This window comes from Aedes aegypti, chromosome 2 (assembly GCF_002204515.2).
Source record: "Aedes aegypti strain LVP_AGWG chromosome 2, AaegL5.0 Primary Assembly, whole genome shotgun sequence".
NCBI classification, from domain to species: Eukaryota; Metazoa; Arthropoda; class Insecta; order Diptera; family Culicidae; genus Aedes; species Aedes aegypti.
In genome coordinates this window covers 321901504-321907938 of record NC_035108.1, presented here as the reverse complement: position 1 = coordinate 321907938, position 6435 = coordinate 321901504, and positions in this window count along the sequence as shown.

Genomic DNA, 6435 nt, shown 5'->3' with positions numbered 1-6435 from the left:
CTGGTCCTTCGCAGTTCCGTGCCAGGTGGCCGTATTCCAGGCACCTGTAGCATCCCTCCGGTCTCTGGGAGATCTTCAGTGGACATACTGAACAACCGACTCGAATTTTCCCGACTTCCAGCGCTTTGTTGGCTGCGTCTACTGGGAGCTTTATGGACGCCGCCTGTGTACCAAGCGGTGCTCTTCTTAGCCGTACTGTCATCTGCACCGTTTCCAGATCGCACTGCTCCTTTATGGCGGTCCTCACTTCCTCTTCGGTGGTGATCCAATCCAGATCCCGCAATTGGAGTGTCACTTCAGGGCACATGGCTTTCACCTGCACCTTTTCGCCCATGACTCTCTCGGTTAGCTCTTTGTATGTCGAGCTTTTGTTCACCGAGTCTTTTTTTAGCTCGATGAGCATGTCTCCCGTCTGGGTGCGTCTGATCTTCTGAACGTCGGCACTAAACTCCTTTAGTTGAGGGTCCGTCCTCATGGCCCGCAAGACTTCAGCATAAGTGTCCTCGCTAGTTTTGACGACAACAGCTTCGCATTTTGCCTTCTTCCTGATTGGCCTTTGCTTTCTGGCACTCTCCTGTTTGCCTCTCTTCTTCTTGTTCCGGACCTCTTGCCATGGGATATCGCCAGGTCCCCCTCTGAGCACTTCATCCGCCGGTTTTGGATTTACGTTTTTCGGCTTCTTGGATACAGCCTGTCTTTCGTCTCCTGGTGACGACCTATGTCTTTTGGGGGTGAAACTTGGCGTAGTTCCTATTCCCGCTGACCTTTCTTTCCCCTTGCTGTCTTTCCGAGGGGCTATGCCGGTTTTTTCCGGCTGCACTACCGCAGCTGCCAGGGCCTTTTTGGTCGCCGCTAACTCGGTTTCAACAGCTTCAATCCTCTGCATCACTTTCCTCCAGTCCTTGACGGCGGATCCGAGGGTTCCTTGAATCCTTGCCACGAGGTCCTTAATGTCTTTGTGCACGTTGTGCCTCTTATCGACGAATTCCCGAAGCTCATCTACGACGGTTTTCGCCGCTTCCACCTTCGATTGCCTCGGGGGTAACTTCCACGCACTTTGCAGCTGATGTTGCTGCTGTCTCTCACGCTGCTCCTGCTCACTTTGCGACTTATCCCGCCGCTCCTGTTCACGTGTTCGCTGCTCGTGCAGCTCATCTTCGCTCTGCTGGTGTTCCAGCTGCTGCTGTTCCAGCTCCTGCTGTTGGCATTGCTTCGGTGGCGACCTCGGCAAGCCACTTTTTGCGAACGGATTCGCTGTTTCACCTACGTTGATGTTGTTAACTTCCATGCTTAAGGGTCCCCCCTCCAAGCCGCTATCTCCACCCGTCGTAAGTAGTCGTCCTTGTGATCCCATGGGTACCTTTGCTTGCAGTGAGGTCCACGCGAGGGCTGACACGGTCCTTCATGGGGTACCGGGTTCAGAGCCAGATCGACGCTAGTCAGGAATATCCATCTGAGCCTACTTCCACCAGCTAAGGTGGCGAGCTTTGAACGTACTAGGAGGCCTGCCACGGTTTTAACGGGACGGGGGCAACCGTTCCATTAGCCCACCTGCCGTTTCAGAATAGTGTCACCCATTCTTACTAAGGAAGTGGAATAGAGCGATTGTCAGCTCTATAACGTCGTGTTGATACAGTCCTTGACCTTGTCCTTGTCCTTGCAGCCAGTATGCCGTAATTAGGATCTTACTGGCATCGATCCTAATGTGCCGGTTGGCACTCCAATGGTTGGGCTAAGGCACTTTGAAAGCGGTACCAGGTCGCTTGTTCAGGGTTACTTACAGATATGTGGTTTTTTGTAGAGATTCACCAGAGCCCACTGATGAACCCCCGCCACATCCTAGGTAGACCATGCTTGAGCCCCTGGTCAGATGGACCAGACGCTCGGCCACCTCCCGAAGGAAGTACCAAAGGTGGTATTCCATACGGCTGTATGTATGAGTTTCGCTTGGAAAGGGTAAAAATCCCAAGCTTCCACCTGGCACCTCCTCACTCTAGCTGATGTCAGAAGGACAACAGTGCCCAGGTTGCACTACCAGCTAAGTACGCAACCCTTAGCTGGCGGTCTTTGTCATCGTTAGACCCGTGGAAGCGTGAGGTAGGGGCTTGTGAGGACCAGAGCTATGTTGGACGCTCCTTCCTGGTTGTCGACTCACCATTTTGCAACCCTGTGTGTGTGTGTGTGTGTGTGTGTGTGTGTGTGTGTGTGTGTGTGTGTGTGTGTGTGTGTGTGTGTGTGTGTGTGTGTGTGTGTGTGTGTGTGTGTGTGTGTGATCCAACTAACACCCACTGTCCGGCAGTGATATTATGGAAGAAATCTTTCTGCAATGCTTTTTGATGCTCTTGCAGAAAGCTTTAGTCCAGGAGTTAGAAGGTGATAGCTCTATTGCAGATCCAGTGACCCATTTCAGAATGGCTGAAGAGACACGTCCATTCAGAAGTCACTTTCACCAACAATAAGCCCCGCATGTGTGCATTACCGTTATCAAATGGATAATGATAATACAAACACACTTCCAAATCCAAAGATATGCTCTTTTGAACTGGCACGTATTTAGTTTATCAGGGTAACAATAAAGATCGGAACAATCTCACCGATTTCATCCAAGATGACTACGACGCTGTCTACCCATCAATTCGAAGCACTTACTCCAACTTTCCACGTAGTACAGAAACACTCGGTCATCACTAAACCACACGCCCAAACGGTATTTCTGTGCAACTATATCTCAAATAACAACGAAACAAACATCAATCGTGATACACAATTTGGCTCTGTGACACTGTGAAGCGTGCTTCGGATCCGGGTGGCATAGTACCATCCAAACCACGTACCGCAATCGCAAAATTATTTCTTGAAAATCATTCTCACACCAACACAAAACACTACTGATTATAAAAACCTAACTGATTTACCATCTTCACACTGATCACTAGCTTCACAAAGCATCACTTTTCTTCTGTCGAGTGGCATAGCACCATCAGCCATTTTGCTCTTCCATCAGCCGAATGGAAAACAACACGAAATCGAAATAAACGTGACAGCGAATTCCACACCACATGGTGTACATTAGTGTGGGACGAAATTTAAAATCTCGCTCCAGTCCACTTTTTGGATTGGATTTAGGTCCCACAACAACTGTGCAAAATTTCAGCTCGATCGGAGAAACTATATTTTAGCGCCAGCCGTTCAAAGTTTGTATGGGATTTACTATGGGAAAACTTACTTTTGCAAACAAAAATCGCCAGAGGTCGCCTATTGACCTCTATAAAATTCTGAAAACACACCTCGATAGGTATTTTTACGATGAAGAATATTGCCGAAGACCGCGAAACAATCCGACTCTTGTAAAAAAAGTTATTGAATGAAAACCTATTGGCAAGCCGACGTTGATTAACACGTAACGGAATAACAATAATAACAAAATCAGGTAAAATTTCCGAATAGTCTATGCTTAATAACTTTTGTCACAAGCATCCGATTGCTTTGCGGTCTTCGGCAATGTTGTTCATCGTAGAAATGCCTATCGAGATCTGTGTTCAGGATTTTTATAGAGCAATATGGGCGACCTCTGGTGATTTTTCTTTGCAAAAGTAAGGTTTCCCATAGTAAATCCCATACAAACTTTGAACGGCTGGCGCTATAATATAGTTTCTCCGATCGAGCTGAAATTTGGCACAGTTGTGGGACCTAAATGCAATCCAAAAAGTGGACTGGAGCGAGAATCTAAATTTTTCATATAACCGTGTCCCAGGCTAGTGTACATGTTCTCGCCATTTATATTAAGTGTTACATCTGTTTGCATGTGTTTCAACCGTTGGCTATACAGTAAAAAAATGTGCTATGTCAATTTTGTTATTTACAATAACTTGAAGACGACCAAAACATTACTACTAGAGAGTTTTAAATTGTTTCAGATATGTTTCGCAATAATTAAAAGTTCTGTTATATTATGACATATATGGAAATAAAGACTATAGCAGAAACTTTGCAACATAAAACCAATGAAGTGCTATTCCTTTCAATATCCCAACCTTCATTCAAAACTGAAAGACATAAACTTTAATATGACTATTCCTATTCCTTTTGAAGATGGAGTCCTTTTGAAGATGGAGTCTAATGTAAACGTCCAATATGATTGAAAGTTGCGATTACGAGTAGAAACAATCGCAAACGCTAAACGATAGTTCCATTTTCATTGACCGATTTAAATAAAAACAAAAAACTTTTTAATTAAATTTCCGAAAAACGATTGCTGTACTTATGCTGTAGGTCTGCATAACTACAAGAAAAAACTTCTCTGCGAGATCGTAGAGAGGGTGTACGGTCATGACAGGTCAAGGTTGGGCAGAAAAGTGGAAAAGTTAATTTTAATTTAACTTTGGTTACGTTTCATGTCGACGCTTTGGTCTCTGTCTGAATCTGTAAAGGATTCAGCATCTAAGGCAGGGACAGAACAAGTCGTCAACAGTCGTTTCCCCACTTAAAAAGTGTTTAAGCCGTTTCGTAGGTTGAAGGAAAGGGGAGAACGCCGTTTAGTAGGTTGGAGAAAGCCAAAAATAACTCGAAAGTGTAATTAAATTTATTATTCTCCTTACATAGGATTTTTACAACGTTGACTGTAAATCGCGAGCTCGAATATCCGATTTGTCCTGATCCGAATCTTCTGAAAGAAGCTAAGTCATTGAAATTCCTTCTGAGCGTAACTCTAATCTTAACCACATCGACTAAATTCCACTATAAATTCCTACAGAAAATCACCCATTAATTCCTCCATGGATTTCATCAAATAGAATGAAAAATTCTCCAGGTTTCACCAAAAGATTTTTTATATTCTCCAGAAACTCCTTTCCTGAAGTTTTTTGAGAATTCTCTGGATAAATTCCTGAAAGGATTCCAAGAGCAATCCATGGAGAAACCTCTTTAAAAAATTTAGAGTAATCTATAGAGGAATGCTCAGTGAAATTTCTGGAAAAAAATCCTGAAGAAATTTTTGCATAAGCTGATGGAGAGATTCCCTAGACAATCTCTGGAGGATTTCCTGAAGAAATCCCTGGAACATAAAACATGCTTTTGGGCTACACAATCTTTATTTTTTCAACGTTTTTTTATAATAAAGACTGCGTAGACGAAAATCATATTTCATTAAAATCTACAGACGATTCTCTACCAGCTCATCCCTGGAAAAAAATCAGGAGAAACCATTAGAGATTTTCTGGAGCCTTGAAGGAATTCCTGAAAAAACTGGAGAAATCCCTGTAGAGATTTTCCTAGACTAATTCCTGGAGGAGTCTCTGGGTAAAATCTTGTAGGAAGGATTATCTAAATTAATTGAGAAATTTTGTAGGAATCCCAGGTGAAATCTTCGGAGCGATCCATAAATAGATTTTCCAAGGAATTGATGTAGTGGAGGAATTTTTGTATACATATTCCTTATGTAATTCCTGGAGAAATTATTAGGATAAATTCTTTTGGAATTCCTGCAGGAATTCTTGTGAGAATCTCTGGAAGAATTCCAAGAGGAACTCTTAGAGGTATCCTTGGATGCTCTTTTGGAGGTACATCAGCAAACTGCCCATAACTGCATAACAGTCACATTCGACATTTTTCACAAATTGGAGTTAATACCATGGAGAGTCATCAAATGATAAATACTTTCGATCAACTTACTAAAATCTGTGAGATCGTTCAGAAATCTCGAAAAAATACCAAGTTGTTTTGTCACATTGGTAATTATAACCGCATAACAGTCACATTGAGATTATAAATGAGCCTCGTAATGTTATAACAATGAAATTTCTATCAGAATTATTTTCTGATTATTCACATAGTATGCGATATGACTTGTACAAAATATCAGCCTAAAATAATCACTTTTGAGTTCTTGGTAATTTTTAGACATTCTAGTTTCCTCCCATATGTAGAGAAGAAACTTGTCATGGATAAATCATTAAAATATCCTGAGTTGTGACTTTGAATCAATTTATAAATCAGTAATTAGAAAAATATCACTTTCCCCTTGTTCTGTTCGGGTTTACTTGTTGACATGAGAGAAAATCGAAAAGGCGGAGCCTACCATATTCGATGACACAGCACCGTTGTTCAATTATAAAACCGACAGTGCCATCACAGTGTGGCTCATTCAAGTGACGAACGGCAAGACGAACGGACCGGAATCGAGCGGAGCAGCAAAAGCGATCGGTTATAAAACCGACAGTGCCATCACAGTGTGGCTCATTCAAGTGACGAACGGCAAGACGAACGGACCGGAATCGAGCGGAGCAGCAAAAGCGATCGGTTATAAAACCGACAGTGCCATCACAGTGTGGCTCATTCAAGTGACGAACGGCAAGACGAACGGACCGGAATCGAGCGGAGCAGCGAAAGCGATCGGTAATAAAACCGACAGTGCCATCACAGTGTGGCTCATTCAAG